The sequence below is a fragment of the Polypterus senegalus genome, chromosome 2, assembly GCF_016835505.1.
Source record: "Polypterus senegalus isolate Bchr_013 chromosome 2, ASM1683550v1, whole genome shotgun sequence".
NCBI classification, from domain to species: Eukaryota; Metazoa; Chordata; class Cladistia; order Polypteriformes; family Polypteridae; genus Polypterus; species Polypterus senegalus.
In genome coordinates, this window is record NC_053155.1 from 273,134,794 (window position 1) to 273,156,506 (window position 21,713).

Consider the following 21,713-nt stretch of genomic DNA (forward strand, 5'->3'; position numbering starts at 1 on the left):
TTTATCTTGAAAGATTAATATTGATTTTAAAAGAAATGAGCATTTCAGTTTTATATGAAGATTTACCAAAAGGTTTATACTTTAGAAGCATGTCGAGAGCCTTTTTAACTTAACTTTTCATGATATGTCTGCCACTTTCACTAGCTCATGTTGTCTTGAGTGGTATAAATTTAGCTTTGGTAGAAGAAGAGTGTTCAGGTTATATCAAGCATTTCAAACAACATGTAAGGAAAAGTTAGATGCGAAAATAAAACCATGTAATGCTTTTTCTGTGGTAATAAATAGTGACAGTCTGCTTCACAGAGCATACTTTCATAAAATTAAACAATCACTGTGTTCCACATTTTGCACAAGAGTTCAAAGTTATGTCTTCCACTTTGGTTATATCTGTGTATTTTGTGGATCAGGTTTATATTGCAGAATAATAGAATAACTTGTTACCTCAGTTTATTTAATACAGGGATTTCCAACTTGGTGTGCAATATGGCATTTCAGGGGTTGCAACAAAGAGGATGGCCATGTCACAATTCATCAAAACTGAGTGAGGTTCGTTGGCCGACTTTACAATGTTACAAATGGTGTCCTGCAGTTTACCATCACATGGAGGTCATTTTTTTAGTTAGTGTTTCTGTTCTCTGATTTGAAACATATTAAGAATTGTATATGCAATTGTCACCTGTGAATGAGTTGCAGAAATGCACATTCTCATGGGTTGCTCACTGCGGGCAGAAAATTGGTAAAGGTGAAAAAACTTTTTTAATGGAATTTTGACCTTGCAGTGAGCTGCAGAAAAGATATTAATTTCTGTGCAAGCCATGATAAAGAATCATCACTGATTTTGAGGTTTGACTGACATTTTTGCATGGGTGGCAAGGGGGACTGAATTGGATGCAACACCTACTGCTTACACTCAGCCCATCTGTCCTCCTGGTGGTCCTGGAAGTAGCACTGCAATTTTAACTGTGTAGCGTATCTGTTTCTGAGCTGCAGTGCAGGAGCTCACAGGGGACAAAAGTTGTCGACTGTGTTTCACTGCTTAGTGGTGTACCAGCACCCACTGCATCATGGGGCTCTCCAATCCTTCCAAGCCCTCAATTGTTGATCTTGTGTCATTTCCACAAGGAATATCTTAACTCATGGATCATCAATCTAGTGTTTAAGCTTCACAGAAGACACATTCACAAGATTATAGAGGTTTATAAAGGCTAACTGCTCAATTTATATTTAAATTTTATTAACTGAATTAAAACATTATTTTTTTTTAGTTCATCTTGTTCACCCGGCATGGTATGTGGTTCAAATATTCGAAATTTGACTTCTTCATCTTCAAAAGTGATATTACGTTTGTAGGGGGTGCGAACATAATGCAAACATTTTCTAGGGGTGTAGCGCATAGAAAAGTTTGGAACCAATGATTTAATATTTCTGTTTGAAATTCAAATTAATAAAATGTACTAAATCTCTTAATAAGAAAATATTTAATCATCAGATTATTCTACAAATGTTTAAAATGTCTTTGTAAACACATTTTTGACATTAAGCAAAGAAATTCAGTTATTTATCATCTTGAGCAACATACAGTATATATAATCGTCCAAGTTCTTTAGGAGAAGTTTTGCCCTGAGCTTTATTTAAGCTGAATTAAAATACTTCAGAGGAAAGTCTGTTGGTGTGATAGGTAGCTACTGAATAAAATGTTTTTTTCCAGTGGCTTTACCAGTTATTATTGTCCTCACAGTAACACATTTACAGATATTTTTCAGTATTAATAATGGGAATTACAAAGTAATTTAAAGGTTTATGATATCAAGTGGGCATTAGTAAAAATTGGAATTGAATACATGACACAGGGTCTAGAACGACATGAAGATATCTTTGGGTCAGCAAAGGCAAGTATAGCGATGGTGCAAAAACAGGAACACATGAAGAGCTGAAGGCAGGTTTCAAAATACAGGAAAAGGGAAAACTACAGTAAGGAAAACAATGCAAGATTTAAAGCTTAAAAAAACCTGAGAATATTATATAGGAAAGTAGAACAAAATATAAGACTAAATAATAAAGCACCAAAAGAATAAAAGTGGCCTGTTTACATACTATCAAACTTAGGATAAAACTGGACAGTGAAATGCGGTCATCTAGCAATGGTAAGCAGAACACATAGCAAAGAACATGTTTAGATGCAATGTGCAAATCACTGTTGAACTGTAATGGCGTGCTCTCTGAGAAACAACAATTGATAAAAAGTGGATACTCCTTCATCTACTTGTTTTTTCATCCACCAGATGTTCCAGGTCAGAAGTAAGTGTTTAAATTCTAACCAAGAGCTATCAAGTTGGCTTCTGTAACATTACCTTACTAATTACTGTCTTTCCATTCATGTCAAATTTAAGAGCATTATGGTGAAATGCTACAAGGGCTCCTTTATACCAATAGCAATACATCTGTGACTGGGACTGCCAAATCTTTTTTTGTAGTTTTCTTGCTTTTTATTCGTCATGGTGTGTCTTCAGACAATAGTGTGTGTGTACATTTATTTTTGTAATTATTTATTTACGTATTTATGAACTTCTTTAAAAAGTCAAATTTCCTCGTGAGGACAAATGCATTTCTGTCTATCTAATTATTATGAATAACGAATAAAGAATTATGAATAATGAATGGCACCAAAACATCCTCCAAAAGCAACTTCTCCCAACCATCCAATAACAGTTTGGTGACGAACAATGCCTTTTCCAGCATGAAGGAGCGGTCCCATAAGGCAATAGTGATAACTAAGTGGCTCGGGGAACAAAATATTGAAATTTTGGGTCCATGGCCAGGAAACTCCCCAGACCTTAATCCCATTCAGAACTTGTGGTCAATCCTCAAGGGGCGGGTGGACAAACAAAAACCTACAAATTCTGAAAAACTCCAAACATTGATCATGCAAGAATGAGCTGCCATCAGTCAGGATTTGGCCCAGAAGTTGATTGGCAGCATGCCAGGGAGAATTGCAGAGGTCTTGAAAAAGAAGGGGCAACACTGCAAATGCTGACTCTTTGCATAAACTTAATGTAGTTGTCAATAAAAGCCTTTGAAACTTATGAAATACTTGTAATTATACTTCAGCATACCATCAAAACATCTGACAAAAAGATCTAAAAACACTGAAACATCAAACTTTATGAAAACAAATACTTGTGTCATTTTCAAACCTTTTGGCCAATACTGTACAATAACTGTCTCCAAATGATTGAATAATAATAAAAAAAAGAGTAATAGTGAAAAACATTGAAGAAGACTTCATCAACAAACGAGGTCAAAAGATAATTCTATATTAAACTAGCTGTACCCCGTGGCTCCGGCCACGTAGTAGTGAAACAGGACAAACTTTAAAAATCAATTAAAAAATAAAAAAAATGCAATATTTTGTATTGAGAAGAATTTATTTTTAAAGTTTTCATATCCGAGGGTCTCATGATATAAAATATTTTTGGTTTTGCTATCGGGGCGAGAATGTAGTTGTGATGTCTTTGCCAAAAATGTTGGCAAGGTATCTCTGGCCAAGCAGAAGGTAGGTACGCTCCCATGTCATACGTTTGACAGATGATTTTAAAAATCACTCTGCAAAATGGTTAGAGATAAAAAAAAGTGACAGCAGTTTAACTGTTTCTGCTTTACATTTTGATGTTACATGTGAACTATACCTTAATATGTCAATCCTTTGTCTGAAGTAGCTTCATTCATTATTGGTTTGTGAAAAACTGGAACCAACAATAGAAGCAAAGTAAAAATCAACTTTTGACAGCGTACTAGTCCAGCACATTGGTCCAGTTTCGTGACACATAAATATCTCTGAGAGGAAGCCAAAATGTCTGGAGAAAATTAAAATCAACATAGGAAGAAGCTTACCCACTTCAACTGTGATCAAGGCTGAAGATGGGAGGCATGAAAATGAATGCCAGTCTAAACCTTATGTCTTCACAATATACAATATTTAATACACTGTATATCTGATGTGCATTATAAAACATTTGTGATCAGTTATTGAAAATAGAAAGCAAGAGTTTTGTACAAACTGTATTTCAAGGCTAGAGGCACTGGTAATCAATTATGTCAAGTGGTTGTTAAAATGCAGTTCCATCAATATGAATTTTCTCTCCCAATATTCCATTTCACTTTTTCAATGCTGACAGGAAAATGGTTAATGCATTTTAGTCATACAGCACAGTTCAAATCTTGTTCATTTAGCAGCAGTGGTGGCTCGCCTTCCTTCTTATTACCGTTGGCAGAATATCATGACAGCTGGATGAATTGAGCTGCCCTGCAAATGTGTTATGCACTTTTCCACAGCCTGTCTTATTATTCTCTCACCTTTCTGAGGATTACTAAAGACTGCATAATATCTTTGCCAAACATGTGAGAAATCTCTTTCTACAGTGCTTGAAAGAGAGCAAGATTGCAAATGAGAAAAAGTTGATTAAATCAAAGGGGAAAAGAGGAAATAGAGATTGAAAAATTAGCTTCACTACAAAAATAAAATCATTTACTTTAGTGCAGAACTCAAGAATACATTTTCATTTGCTATAGAGGCAGGGCACTATAATGTAATCAATATCAAGTACACTACCATATTTATTTTACTTCACAAGAGCTGTTTCATTGCTAGCAATATAAAAACAATTGAACTGGTGTCTGCATTTTATTATCATTATCGTTATTTACTTTGCCATCTTGCAACTTTCAATTAAGTGCAATAATTCTTAAAACAGATTAATCATACCCTCATTCCAGTATTGCATTCCATCACATTAACATGCAAATTGAATGCTTTCGGGTAATTTAATAATATATAAAGAAGATCATAGGAACTTACCAAGTTTACTGTCGCTCTTGAATTCAGATTTACAGTGGGATTCAGCAGTTCAGCTTTAAAATAGCCCAGCTAATTTATGTGGTGCATATTCCAAATGACTGTCTCTAAATAAATGGAGCTTGAAATAATTTAATGTTTTCTCATTGTGTTCACAATAAAAATGTACTTTATGAAAGTAACTGCTTATTTACACTTGGAAAGAAGCTTTCATTTAAACTGTTGAGGAAACACTGAATATTATTTCTTCTAATTTGTGCAATTAGTTCAATTCCAGAAAAGAAAAAAGACAAAAGGTCTGATGTAGCATTGATTATATATCAAGCTAGGTGCAGAACAATCATTATTTTTAATTTGATATATTACACAGTAATTGGTACCATTATTGTTTATGAAAAGTGACAACACAGTACATGTGATAGCTCAGTGGTCCTGTGAATAGCGCTGCAGCCTCATAGTTTCAATGTCCTAGGTTTGAATCCCAGGCTCTGTCATTGTGGGGTTTAAACATTTACACCAAGTACATTTGCAATATTTTCCAGCTACTCCATTTTCCTCCCATGGAAAACACAAGGACATCTGTATTCATTCACTGGCTCCATCTAAATCAGTGTAGATGATTGTGTGTGTGCTTACGCTTCTATGGACAGACACCTTATCCAGAGCTGACTCTGGCTTTGCACCCAGGGATGCCTGTATGGATTCAATTGAGCAGGTTTGAAAAATTTTAATGTGTCTATAAAAAGTATTCACCCCTAGGAAGTTTTCTAATTTTATTCTTATACAACATTGGCTCACAGTGGATTTATCTGCTTTTTTCATACTGATCAATAGGAAAATGTGAAATTAAAACACTGATCTTTTCAAAGTAGTCTAAATTAATTACAAATATAAAACACAAAATAATTAATCTCATAGGTCAGGGCTATTCAGATATGTGAATATCCCCTTGGGATTAATAAAGTATCTATCTATCTATCTATCTATCTATCTATCTATCTATTCAATTATAAACTCAGTTGGGCCAGATTTTCAAACCAAGAAATTTAGATGGGCCAGACATCTTCAGCAGCCATTAAGGAGCAGGTAATTACACATTATAAACCAACACAAATGAACATATTGTAAAACAAGTGATGTTTAGTCATTGTTTCCCTTTTAAATTTGGTCACAACTGACACAGGGACATCAAAAAGTGCATGCAAAACAATAAAACAGCAATAACTGAACAGAATCTGAGGTAGTAACAATACTTTATTTCTACTTTTCAAATAAAAAATAAACATTTTGCTCACATCTTACCTGGCACATCTCAAAATGTATAAAATTAAAATAGTGCACAGTGTTAGCAATAACATTTGCTTCCCTTTTGAAATAAAATAAATATTTTGGTCATATATGACTCACGCACATCAAAAAGTGCATTTAAAAGAATAAAAAATAACTGTTAAAGCTATCAGTGCGCAAACACATAACAAGTGATAACAGCAACTAACACACATGAATATAAAGTTTACTGCACACTGAGGGAACGGAGGTTCATTTTAAATGACCACATGTGTGATTAGCCATGGCTTTGTAACACATCCCACATTATGCTGATATTGTGATGTGTGTCGCTACTTCATGGGCTGTGGGGGTGGAGTCTTGCGGCAAACCACTTTGTGAGGGCTCAGGGTGTCTCCCTAGAGAGAGCTGAGTGACAGTATCAGGGTGAGAGGGGAGCGAATGGATAAAAGAGCAGAAGGAGGCAGAAAAACAGAAGACTACCAGTTTTTTTTAAGAGGTGTATCCTTGACCTAGGCATGGAGCAGTCTGGCACCATTTATTAGCACAGCACACCAAATAAAAAGCCAGTTAGCATTTTGAAGATTCCCCAGGAGAAGCAGCTCATGTCTTATTCAACAGGTCGTCACAGTATTATAAACTACCAGTAACGGCGTACTGGACGTGCAGTGAATACACTAGACAGGAGCATTCTTAGTTTTCCTCCTCTTTCTCTGTTTATCATTTGTTTGCTCAGACGTTGATGCGCTTGCTGCTTCCTGAGCAGCTCTTCTTTTCTCCACCCTAGCAGCCCGCTGCTTCTCTTCTTTTGTCGGCATTTTTTTGCATTAAAACTGATTAAGTTAGTTTTTGTGTTGCAATTACTTAGTACATTTTTTTTTTATTTTTCACTTAAGCTGGTACTTAAGTCTTCAATCTGCCTCAAGAATGATTAACAAAGAGCGCTGCCAAGAGTTGATTCTACAATAAAATAAAATAAAAATAAAAAGAGTAATGAAAATCATCACCCCGAAAGCGGATGGTAGACCCCATGTAGTACCAAATTTCAAATCAATAGGTGAAACGCTTTGCGAGCTACAGGTGATTTAAGATCTTGGACAGACAAACGAACAGCCACGGTAGCGTATTATATAAGAAGATTACCATCACTTCTATAAAAACACAACAACACGCTGCATTGTGTGTCGAATGTTGCTAGGCTTCACGGAGTATTGCACTCATGTTCTGTACTACAGTTAGCAGTTTCTAAAGGTTTGCGTGAAATGTGTTTTTCCCAAGACAGTCTAGCTGGGACCATGGGCTGGACCACTCAGAGGTTGCTTCTGGACTGCATGTGGCCCGTGGGTGTGATTACAGCACCCATGCCCAATGAAAGATAGAAAAGCAGCTTGAACAGGGAACGGGGAAGACAGAACAAAACCAGAAAGGAAATTAAAAAAATGAGAATCGTGATGAAAAACTAAGGAGGGAAGACAGCCAAGACTGAGCAGGTGAGCCAGCACAGTTGGAAAGAGGCAGAGCAGATTTAGGTCCCCCGATAGAGTGATGAGAATGTAATCTTAAGGAGAACTTTTTGCTTTGTCTGCGGTGGTCAGGGGGTGGAGGGCGGTGGTTGGTGGATTAGCAGGCTGTTTGCCGCTTGTGTTGATCGACACATTTACAAGACAGAAGATGCTGACGGATAGGTGCGAAGGGATTTAACTTGGGGCGGAATTACAAATTTTTTAGTAGGCTTTGATAATTCTAATGTTAAACAAAGTGTCAGATTTCTGCATTTTCAGACTCGTCAAGAGGTGATCTGTAAGACCTATTTAAAAAAGGAATTCTTTGTTTTTTTAATATTTGGAAAGTTACTTCTAACTTACAGGACAGAACTCCATAATATAATTATGGTAGGCTCACATATCTAAAAATAACCTCCAGAGATATGCTTGTGGAATTTTTTACTTAGAGTGTAAATTTAAAGCAGCCAATTATATTATATAAGCATATTATGTAAAATGTATATTCATAGATAACTGTCAGTTATTCTACAGTATATATGTGTGGGAGGCAGCATCAACGACTTATTTTCTTCTGGCAAAACTTAAATCTTACAGAGACAAAAAAGTTAACAGGAGTCTGAATTTTTTTTGACCATTTATGCCTGTGACATAGCAGCATCAGCATCTGGGAAAGTAAAACAATGACATTATGGACACGCTTTCACAATGTCTAGTTAAAGACATATTATTCACCTTATTCTTGAAAGGAAAATAACACTATCATTTTTTATGCCACATTCACACATCTGGTTTGAACTTTTCCCTGTTAGGGCTAGGCAGTATAAGGCAGTGATGAGCTTTAGAGAGTTCAGTTTTATTTGCTCTTTGTTACTGGTTGCCATGGTAATTTGCACAAGATATTATGACAATTAAAATCTGGCTAAGAGGCACCATTTGATTGTAATCCTCTTCAGATATGTGAGGCTCCCATCTCTGGCTGAACATGAGCTTTGAGGTTTGTGAACAAGAACCTGACTGAAAATCACTCTTGCTGGAAAAGTGGCTTGGATGTGATGCTCCAGTTTTAAAGAAGCACTGAGTTCTATTGTGGAAGAGACATGGTATGTAGAGAAACGATGGTCCAAATGTTTGCCAGCCTTCAGTTGTCCAGCACAAACCTGGCTGCTCAGTGGTTGGGGCTCCAACACTGTAAGAGTGCTGTGTTTGAGTCATGCAGTGTGTACAGTTTGTAGGTTTTTCTGTGTTTTTGTTTTTCGCCCTTTCTCACTTGAAAGTTATACATTTCACAATTGCATGTTTTCGCTTTTTCGGTGAAAGTAGTTCATAGCCAATGTATTTTTTTTTGCACTGGGTGATTAAATGGCTCAAAAGTTATGTAATATTTAAATCTGTATTGTTGTATTTAGACAATGATCAAGTCAGAGGCAATGACAATAATTTTATACAAAATAAGGCAGACTAGACTTTTTTGAAGATTTTTAATAGGTCCATATGTAGAACTCTCTACTCAAGGCTGGAGAGTTTTGGTTGCCTTAATCTGTCAGTAGTAGAACTTGCCACTACTCCAAGAATGCGCTTATTTCGATTTCACATTACTAGACTTCTAATCATTGGGTACTATATGTCAAACTTGCTGATCTCATTGCCATATGGTAAAGTATATTTAGAAGTTAATGGCAGTGTGCATGTTTTTATTAAAAACAGTGCACTCAGGTTTGGGTGTGTGTGTGGGAGTGTAGTTGCGTGCAGTAACTAATGGCTAATCGCACATTAACGTGCAGAGTGATCAGCCCAGTCAGTTTCCTCATTAGAGCTCGGGGGATCGCAATTAAGGTGCCGCATCCACTAGAGCATAAGAGGAGCCTGAGCAGAACAGAAATGGGAGGAGAGGACAAGAAAGGAAAAAGAGGCTGGAGGTTAAAATAAGTTACAAAAAAAGGAAAAGAGGGGCAGGAGTAGCAGTGTGGATGTAAGTAGTAAGGAAGTGGCCCTGGGTGGAGCAAGAGTTCAGTGCTCATGAAGCAGCAAGAGCGTTCAATCACTTTGAACAACTCCTACCGAATGCTGAAGAATGGCAGTGGGAGAAGGGAACAGAGCTCTGCTTAATGCCTAGGGATGGTGGCAGAAACTCGAGTCAAACTGAAGGATGACAGGACTTGCCATGCCAGTGGACATCTCCCATAGCTGAGGAGACCTTAAAGGATGAGCAGAGGAGACGTCACTTTGAATGGATACTCCACGGCTCATGATGGGTTTTATGGACAGATCCTGGCTGTGTTTTAATCTTACCATTTTAACATATTTATGGGATTATTTATTTACTGAATTTTAACGTCCACAAGAATACTGATGGACAGTTTAGGTCAAAATGATTTAATATATTGCTCTTCATTGAGTGCATTCTGAGAGTGCTATAACCACGTCACAGGTAAGACACAATTACAAACTTTACAAATTACAAAATGCACTCACATAAACATACAGCTTAATTTAAACACGCAGTAAACAGAGCAGGTTCAAACACCACCAGAGGTACAACAGTATACTGTACAGGGACGTGCACACCTGTCATCATGAAAGGTAAAAAAAACTAATAATGATAACATAAAATAAATTTGTTCACTGGTCTGTGCTGTAAATTAGTTTTCTGTATGATTCCAATAATTTTGATCATTTTTATAGCCAACATCACTGAATTTGTGCATTTCCTGTTCAAATACAGGGGAGAAATATGAGATACGGCAGCGACGAGCCTCACCTCACCTCAGACTGCGCTGTCACTCACACACCAGGTTGATGCATGCGATTGGTGCGTGCCTGTTGCTGTTTCTCTGTATGTCGCCAAATATAATGTTTGCAGACATGTTTATCATACACTCTGACTTTCCACAGTCTGGCTAATATCTTCACTGAATGTGTGTGACACATTTAGTCTTGATGATCGGACATACAACCGCAGTGAAAAGGCACAAGGTGAAGCACACAGTACCGTGCCGCCCCAAAGGGGGTGCATGTGACCCCAACAGGTGCTTGTTGCTGCTGTTTTTTCACAGATGAGAGCAGGTTCACCCTGAGCACATGTGACAGACATGAAAGGGTCTGGAGAAGCTGTGGAGCACGTTATGCTGCCTGTAAAATAGTTCAGCATGACCGGTTTGGTGGTGGGTCACTGATGGTCTGGGGTGGCATATCCATGGAGGGGTGCACAGACCTTGACCTCTACAGGCCAGACAATGCCACCAATAGGTATTGGGAATGAACTCCTTGCACCCATTGTCAGACCCTATGCTGGTGCAGTGGGTCCTGGGTTCCTCCTTGTGCACGACAATGCCCGGCCTCATGTAGTGAGAGTATGCATGCAGTTCCTGCAGGAATTGATACCATTGACTGGCCCCCACGCTCGCCTGACCTAAATCCAATAGAACACTTCTGGGACATTATGTTTAGGTCCATTCGAGGGTTGCACCTCAGAATGTCCATTTGCTTAGTGATGCCCTGGTCCAGATCTGGGAGGAGATCCCCCAGGACACCATCTGTCGTCTAATTAGGACATTGTCAAGCATGCATACAAACACGTGGGACCATACAAACTACTGAGTACAATTTTGAGATGCTGCAATGAAATTTCGGCAAAATGGACTAGCTATCATTTTTTCACTTTAATTTTTGGGGTGTCTTTGAATTTAGTCATCTTTAGGTTGATAATTTTCATTTCCATCAAACAATGTGCCATCTTTTCATTCCTAACACATTACTCAGTCCATATCAGTATAGATATCCAGCATAATTTTTTCCCATTGACATCTGATGTGTTTTCAAAGTGTTCCTTTAAGTGTGCCTCACCATCCATGAACCTCACCGCATGTCACTGATACTGTTTGTCCATTAATGTCATTGTTAAGATATGGCAAGATGATAACTGCAGGAGAGACCACTTTGATTATTACACACACGTTCTAATGGCACTAAAAATGAAAAAATGAAAATAAAATAGCCACGGTCAAAACAGGGAGATTGAGAGTCAAGGAAATAAGTTTAAAATTAGAAACCAAAATCAAACTCAAGGGGCATAGTAAAGTACTTTATAAACAGACCAAAGACATATATCGAAGAAAATGCTCAAAATACAAAAAAGTATGTAACCAGAAATCAATATAATATTCAAGAAAATCAAGCAAGGTTTTAAGTTGTATTCACAAATTTGGACAACCAAGACGTGCATCACTCTGACCTCATATCTTTAACTTGATGATATTATGTGCCACACACTTTGGTGGCAAAGTTGATCTTACCTAGCAGTGGCATATTAACTACCAACAGAAAGATGTCAAAATGGTGTCACACATAAGAAAAACTTGATGTTGCTGCAGCAGAGCACACTTAATTTTTAACATTGTTAATAACACATTGAAACAAGAAATATATTTAACAACTGGATTCCCTAGCCACCAAATACCCCAAACATTGTTTCATATATTGGTAGAGACCAAGAAACCACTTAGAAAACCCAGATCATGACAACAAATACATAGACAAGATCTGACACAATCACATTCCTGAAGACCTTGGCCAACTGGACGCCCACCTGGGTATTCTACAGTATTGTGTGAGTTTGTGCTGAGCAGTCTAAGAAGAAAATAAAACCCTTTTATTCTTGGGTTGTAAGCCAAATATCTTTGTGTCTTTCCTTGGGCAAAAAAATACCTTGGAGACAGAGCAGTGGCATGAAGTGCCACAGCAGGATGCCAAGGAGTAATAGTGAGGCAAAAACATACACTCACCAGCCACTTTATGAGGTACATCTTGCTAGTATCATATTTGCCTTCAGAACTGCCGTACTTCTTTGTGGCACAGATTCAACAACATGCAGGAAACATTCCTCAGGGATTGTGGTCCATATAGACATGATATCATCACACAGTTTCTGCAGATTTGTCAGCTGCACATCCATGATGCAAATCTCCTGTTCCACCATCCCAAGCCGCTCTATTGGATTGAGATCTGGTGACACTGGAGGCCATTTGAGTAAAGTGAACTCATTGTCATGTTCTAGAAACAAGGTTGAGATGATTTGAGCTTTGTAATATGGTGTTGTATCCTGCTGGAAGTAGCCAACAGAAGACTGTGGTCATAAAGGGATGAACCTGGTCAGTAACAGTACACGGGTAAGCTGTGGCATTTAAATGATGCTCATTTGGTACTAAAGGGCCCAAAGAATGCAAAGAAAATATCATCCACACCATTACACCACTGCCTCCAGCTTGAACCATTGATACAAGGCAGGATGGATCCATGCTTTCATGTTGTTGATGCCAAATTCTGACCCTACCATCCAAATGTAGCAGCAGAAATCGAGACTCATCAGACCACGCAAAGTTTTTTCCAATCCTATATTGTCCAATTTTGATGAGTCCATGAGAATTGTAGCCTCAGGTGCCTGTTCTTAGCTGACAGGAGTGGCACCCGGTGTGGTCTCCTTTTGCTGAAACCCATCTGCTTCAAGGTTCGATGTGTTGTGCATTCAGGGATGCTCTTCCGCATACCTCGGTTGTAACAAATGCACTATTTGAGATATTGCTGCCTTTCTATCAGTTCGAAACATACTGGCCATTCTCCTTTGACTTTTGGCATCAACAAGGCATTTTCACACAGAGAATGGCTGCTCACTGGATATTTTCTCTTTATCAGGCCATTTTCTATAAACCCTAGAAATGGCTCTGCATGAAAATCCCAGTAGATCAGCAGTTTCTGAGACCAACAAAAATGCCACGTTCAGAATCACTTAAATCACCTCTCTTCCCCATTCTGAACTTCACCAGGTTGCCTTGACAATGTCCACATGCCTAAAATGCATTGAGTTGCTGACATGTGATTGGCTGATTAAATATTTGTGTTAACAAGCAGTTGTACCTAATAAAGTGGCCAGTGAGTGTACATGAACCATTGTTGCAATGTGTGTTTTAATAGATTAACTTATGTCAAAGAAAACACCTAATGGGTTTCTTCACTGGCTCAGATGTGTTTTTAATATGATCCTGAATAAAAAAAAAATATAACTCAAACTATTACAGGCTATTCACCATCTAGAGGTAATGGAAGCACAAAACCCCTCAAAAGGTATGCGTAAACAGGTAGATAAGCTATCCACATTTATTAAACTAGCTTCACCTAATATTCAAACTTTAGAAGAAATTAAATTAAATACTGAGAAATGCTTAGAGAATGTTATGGTGACTTAGAAGAATCATTATAGAAATGTTATTACTGATTTATGTAAACAGTTACCTGAAGTTGATGAGTTAGCATTACAAAAGGCTATTAAATCCAACCATCCATTATCCAACCCGCTATATCCTAACACAGGGTCATGGGCGTCCACTGAAGCCAATCACAGCCAGCACAGGGTGCAAGGCAGGAATAAATCCCGGGCAGGGCGCCATCCCACCGCAGGGCACACACACACCCACACCTACACACCAAGCACACACCAGGGACAATTTAGGATAGCCAAAGTACCTAACCTGCATGTCTTTGGACTGTGGGAGGAAACCGGAGCACCTGGCAGAAACCGGGGAGAACATGCAAACTCCATGCAGGGAGGACCCGGGAAGCAAAGCCAGGTCTCCTTACTGCGAGGCAGCAGTGCTACACTGCGCTATCGTGCCACCCCAGGCTATTTCATGAGCACGAAAAAAATAAGGAAATAAGTTAACATCTACCTTTTTGACCTCTTTTAGAAGAATGACTTTTCACTCTGATGTTGATCAAAATTTGCCCTCTTCAGGGTAAAAATGCATAGGAGGTGTACAACATACGTCTCTGATCCTGTGATGACACACGTCTTGCCTTCTGTCTTTGAACAGGTATGAGCTGCTCCTTCCACTTCTAAGCCTTTACTCTCACAATAAAATCAATTTGAGTCACTCTCCCAGATGAAAATAATTGCTGTTCTCCTTTAACAGGTTCTGGAGAAGTAGGTGCCTCTGACAAAATAAAAACAAAATTTTCAAAAAATACAAAAAATTAAAAAAGGTAACAAGGGGTGAAACTGATGAATACCAATCCTTCTAAAACTAATTTAGTGAAGGTGGTACAGTCTGATACTCACCCAAAGAATAAAATAAAAAATAACATTTGTATTTCGCAAGATATTGATCAGTGGTGCCCGATATTTTCACAGCCTTGTGTTGTCCTGATGGAGGTGAATTTTATGCAATTACAGTGTGGCAATTGTGATTATAGAAATGTGCAGGATGAAGTGGTGCAGAATTTGGGGTTGGTCGATTTCACTGTCTGGCTCAAAATTTCACCGATTTATCCTCAGCAAATCAAGTTTCTTTTGATGGCGAGGTATAATGATATAAATGAAGATCTGGACGTGAATATGGCACATCTATTTTCATTTCAAAGAGTGTTCCCATGAGCAACCTTATATATGGCACATGTTCCTTTAACACAAAATCTGAAATCTGATATGGAAAAATATAATAGACATTTCTCTATTATAAAAGAAAATCTTGAGACAAAACTATTGCCAAGAGAGTTTTTCAGGTCCCACGAGACGAAACTATTGCCAAGAGATTTTTTCATCTCCCGCCCTCCTCTCAACCATTTTCAAACATGCCCACACTCCTCTCACCTCTCATTCGTGCGAATGCTTTTGTCAGATACAGTTCCTGCTCTCTCAGCTCTTACAAATTTTCACGTTTTCCTCACTTTAAGTTCCCAATAAAATAAAACTTATTATGTCCAAATATTATTGAAGAATTTTATCCCAAAGGGTTATCAACAGAAGAAATGAGTACACAGGCAATCTTAGCACCGAGAAACGATGAAGTCAAATGAATTAACGTGTTGCGCGTTAATTTCAAAGCCAAACAGAAGAAAAACATATACCGCAACATGAAACATAATTTTCTTTTAATTTATTATGTTTTACTGTTTTTTTACTATGCTTAATTACTTGCTGTAATGTAACATGGTTAGTTCTATTATGCATATGTAACAATTCCCATGAAAATAACAATCTGTTTAAATTGTACATCCACTTCCCCATACGTAACAGTCAGATCCATGTAGTGGCTAGCGCATAGTGCCCACCCAGGAGTTGGTGAGTGAAGCGAGCAGAGGGAAGAGCCCCCTAGTCTTTTAAAATATCCAGATAAATTCTTTAGGTATATTAAATCGATTGGTAGATAATTTTGGTTGTTTAACACAGGCGTCAGCATATGCTCTTTTACATTCATGGCTACAGAGGGTGGTTGGAGTATCTTAGTCTTAAAATATTTTTTTATACATCCTGACCTCTTTCCTTAAACCCTATTCTTAACCCCAGTAGTTTAGGTCCCTAATCTTAAAATAGTACCTAGATAACCCTACCCTTCCCCTTTTCCCTTATCTTAACCCTATTGTCTAGATGCCCTAATGTTAGTTATTCCCTAATCCTAAGAATTATTTAGCCCTAAGTTAATATTTATTTGAGCTTTTATAAATTTAATATATCTGTTCAATTGTTTAGGTCTCATTTTAGTGTCTTTTGAAAAATATAGGATTTTCTGTTTTTTAATGCAATTTTAAATTTTGATTAATAGGAGGCATTCTTTTTGAACTTTTTATTTGGAACATAATATTTATTGCATTGTAGACAGTTTTTGAATATTTATAACTTAGTATTTCAAGACATATTTTATTGAATAATATTAAAGTCACAAAAGTTTTATTGTTAGTTGTAGAGATATATATTTAGTATAAATAGAAATATATAGTCTGGCTCAGTGTACCAGGGCCTTTGCCTTCAGACTGTTATCCCCTAATCTAACCCACTGAGTTACTCTCAAGTACACAACCACATTAACTGTGATAGCATTCTAAAGTCTCCTACTTTTGCATAGTCACGCGGTGAGGTAGAATGGCTGTCCAAAAGCTATTGGATCCGAGATTGTTGTCTAGCAGAATCGTGCATTGTGAGGAACTTGTATGCTATTCCTATGTTTACTTGGGTCCCTCTAACATACTATTTTGCTGAATGAGATTGAAAAACCAAAAATATAAATTTGCATATAGGTATAGTTTCTGGATGTCCCATATTTCAGCCCCAATTTAAAGCACATGTTTCAATTTTCCCTAATTAAACTGGAAGAAGCAATCAAACTTAGAAGAATGAAATAGGCAATTTTCATTAGAGTAAGTTTGTTTGTTGATCTTGTCAACAGGAGCCAAAGCTTGCTTAGCACTAGTGCCTCATAGACCCCATCTACAACCTATTACTTAAAAATATCTGAATTATTGGAATGGTATTGAAGGAAACAATCCATACTCTGTTTTTCATTTTATTTTCACAAATGGAGTATATGCATTTTTAAACCATTTTAGTTTAAATATAATGACATGGTAAACAACTTAAGAGATGTGTTCCCTTTATGATATTCTACCCTAGTGATTCCAGCTTTCTTCCTTCTCAATTAGTTGTTTAAATGAAATCTCCAGGCACTGTAAACAAAGAAGAAAACACAGACCCTTTGCTCAGGAAGAAAGTCTAAAGAGCCTGTGCTATCTATGAACTACTTCCAATTTCTTTTTGTTGCATAGAACATACAGTATCTCTGTGAGATGAGTTGCTGTAGAGGTCAGTGGCCCTTCAAGCTATAAAATAAAAACAGTGCTGATCAGACTCTGGAATGTTTAATGGTTGAGAATGGGGCTCATTGCATTTGCATGTAAGTACGCAGTTGGTTCTGATTTACTTATTGTCTCTCTGCGGGTCATCATTAGACCACACTCACAGAGGTATAAAGGAGAGTCTGAGTGAGGCAAGAAAGGCATGGGCAAAGAGATATTTTGGAGAGATTGAATTTAAGAAGAACAGCAGGGTGATAGCAAACCCAAGAGGCAGGCAGTTGGCAAGTGGCCCAGATGGATGAGCAAGCAGATGGTGCTCACGTAGAAAGGTTGCTCCTGCTCAACACAGCTCAGAGTGGACTCTTATCTGAAGGCCATGAGACAGTGGTAGGAGTGAGGAGCAGAATTTACAGGGTTCTCAGCTGAATTGCTCAGGGTAGTGGCGGGAACCTGAGCCAGAATTAAGTGATGACCATGCCTATCAGTGAATGTCTTCTCTTGTTGTGGTGAACCCAGTGAGTAAGCAGTCGAGATGGCCATTTCAGATTGGAAGCAATGTGACTTGTGTTAGTATTAAACCTCATTTTACTTATGGATTCATTTATTGCTATTAATTGACTGATTTTAACCTCCACATCTACACTTGCTTTTATTGGATTATTTATTTACAAAATTATGGTTAAAAGACTGCACTGCACTTTATTGGACTTTCTGAACAGTGTTGGAATGGCTTCGGGAATAAAAACACTGGGCACCTTTACTACACATAAACTTGTTTGTTTACTGTATATCCACATTGCCCAGTTCATCCTCAGAACATGACTATCGACATCCTGAGTTCAAGGACGTAAAGGCAGCTAGAGCCTAACCGTGCCATGACACTCTGAAACGCAGAAAGCCTTTTCAGCAGATCACCCTTGATTAAAGTTAAATTGTGCTATTAATTATCAATATCCAGAATTACATCTAAAGCATTCAATTAACCATTAATTCTTGTGAAGTATGTAGAGTATGTTATTTTTTACCATTATGTCATGCTCTTCTTGTCATCATTTTGATGAGGTAATTTCTGGTGTCCATCTTGGTTGTGGCTTGATTGGACATTTTGGATTGCATAACCCTGATGTTGTAATTTGTGACATAATGGCAACAGGCAAATAAAACATGGTGGCAAAGCACTCCGGTTATCCTAGAAAAGACAGTTGCGTCACACTTGTTTTGATATGTTGACTGTTCAAATTTGCTTGTTTTTGGGTTTTGTTTTTCTTTTTGACTGTTGCTTATTGCCTAGTATTTTTTTTTTTTCGTGTTAACCTTTTAGTAATGACATCAGCCTGTGTTTTCAATATTTTTCAGAAAGTAATCTTCTGATTTCATGTACTATACAGTTTTTAGGCACCCAGTGCCTGAGGCAGCAAAGAAGTCCCAAAATGTCAGTGATCCACCTCAGTGTTTGACAGTAGGGATACTGTTTTTTCTTTGTAGGCTTTATTTCTTTTCTGCAAACATGAATATGATGAGCTTGAGCAAAACGTTCTAATCTGTCCAGAGTACATTCACATAGAAGGATTGTTCCAGTGTGTTTTGGCAAATTCCAGTTTGCCTTTTTTATGTCTCTTTGTGAAAAGTGAGGTCCTCCTAGGTCTCCTACCATTCAGCCTTCTTGTATTCAGGTGGCAATGGATAGTGTGAGCTGACACTGCTGTACGTTATGCCTGAAGGATAGCCTGGATCTGTTGGCAGTTGATTGAGGATGTTTCTCCACTATTCATGCAATCCATTAGCAATGTTTCGCTTGAATCTGTTATGGAAAAACTTTCCTCTTTTTTCAAAGTAGTGTTTCGCAGAATCCAGATGAGAATGCAGAGCAATTTATTATCGGCACGGAGATATGCACAAATGTCTTGGTCCATGGAAAAAGCAATCAATACTACAATTCATTTGCTTTTCTGCTACCATTACCTCATCTAATACATCATGTCATCTGACTCTTAATTTGAATAGCTTTATTATTTCATCCAATCATCCAGTGCCACCAGTATTTTCCCCTCCCGTTTACCTGAATGTCTCATAAGTAGTGGTGATCTGTGGACTTTCCTATTCACCTTAGCACCACTTCATAGGAGGGGTGTTTGGGCTTTCCTATTACTTATCCTTGCTTTCTAGAGGGGTGCTCATTGCTCAGTTACCACATTCTAACCTTGGAAAATCAAGCTGGTGGAAAATCAAGCAAACCTCATGTGCTCAAGCTTTAAGCCACATTTAATTAACCCTTTAGTTACCTTCACTATTTCTCCTTGTGCTTTAATAATTCTTTGTTACAACTTTAAGTAAATACTGTAATAATTTGTAAATTTTTTTATATATTGTCACACATGTGCACTCAGGAGGCCTTCAACAAGTCCAGAGGTGAGCGAGATATCATCGGAGGGGAGATTGTATTGTGGTAATAACGCCTCTCTCTCTAATCCTATAGAACCAAAGAAGTAAAATAATCATCTACCATCATCAACAAATCACATTATGGAAAACAACTCCACAAAAGAATCCACCTCCAGTCCTTTATTGATGATGTCACTTCCGTCCCTACGTGATGACGTTACTTCCTGCCACATCACCTTCAGTTGCCATTTTAACTACTGTATAAATACCAGCCATACTGTAACCATTTTGTTGAATGTATGATTTTGATCTGAAAACCTTATTTGATCAAACCTTTGCATCCAAAGCAATATACGGGGCAAATCCCCAACTGTTTATATTTTGTTTGTGAAACAATTTTATCACTATATATATATATATATATATATATATATATATATATATATATATATATATATATATATATATATAACTAAAAGTCTATAAATCCACATCCCAGGAGGTGCCATGGGCCTTAAATGTCTTGATATTGTTGCATACAGTCAACACTGGAACATGAGGGCCTCTGGAGACTGACTTGTAGCTGTGTAATTTTGTTTCTTATCCCTTGAGAACATTTTTTACTTTTCTGTTTTTTCCTCCATGTCAGGTGTGGTGCACACAAAACTCAAAATCACTTTTTTTTACCAAGCTTATTTTAACTTCACCTGTTTGTTGTCTAGTACAAATCTTGTAATCAATATTTAACCAAATTCCTATTGTCCAAATTAATTGAAATTTTGCACATTTACTCACTTCTGATGACAATACATGAATCAATAATCAGTTTCACTAATTTATCAATTAATCCATGTTAAGAAATTAAATTTTCATATGCAGAACAGTTAAAGATTTCACAAAACAGATGGGCTAGTAATTGATAGAAATATTAAAGGAAGTGTTAAAATTATATTATTACAAAATTATACTAAAACAAACCCAAGACTAACAATATATATATATATATATATATATATATATATATATATATATATATATATATATATTAAAAACATTTTAGTACACTTTTTAATTTAATATAAGCATGGTTTTTAAAAAGTATTTTTTTATTTATATATTATTCTGTTTTTTATCTAGTTGAATATCTACCTTTTAAATTGACAGCACCTATATCTTGTTATAAGCGATTTTGAGTACCAACTACAGTAAGATTATCTGCATGAAATCCAATTATCTTACAACTTTTAAAAAATGACAATTTTTTAAAATTATTCCATATAGGGGTCCTGTGTGAAAAAGATAAGATTTTTTGTTCATATAATGGAAATAAATGAAATACGGATGTTAACACCAGTACTTTGTAATGTCCACACATTTTGTGGAAGAATTAGTACATTATCTGAAAGAAATGCAGCAGTGCCAATATTTTTGGCTACAACTGTAATTGAATGTTCTATACTGCCGGTATCAATACATCACACATCAAAGATAAAATATGAAAAATAAAAATACTGCTAGAGCAAAATAAAAGTAAAAATAATTCATTAAATAAATGTCAAGTATTAATTCCAAGATTATCCAGAGCATCGTGACATTCTGTTTTATATTTGCCAATAATTTGGTGATGCACTGACAAAGTGAGGAAACAATATTTACCTGAGCAAATCTGAAATAAATAATTTCATTCATTGTTCATAACATCCTCTGCTGACTTCTTGACTCTGTAATCAAATTGAAGAGGATCAAGGAGTGAGTTTGTGGTAGATTTCAGATAAGAGAGGATCAAATTCTTCTATTTTCATTACTGTTAAATTATACAGACATTAAGCTGTGTATGTTTTGGAAGACAACTTTTTGCTAACAGTACATCGGAGGGGTATTTTTCGTACATGGATTACTCGTTTAGCTGGATGTAATTGTTGACGATTTGGCATGATCCTGGATCTGTCGGTTTTTCGAAACTCTTGCTGGATGTGTTGTCATAGCAGCAGATCCAAATCCTCAAACCTGCTCGGAGCAGATTTGTTCTATGTAAACAAAGTTTAGCTCACACACTCATGGTTTTGCCG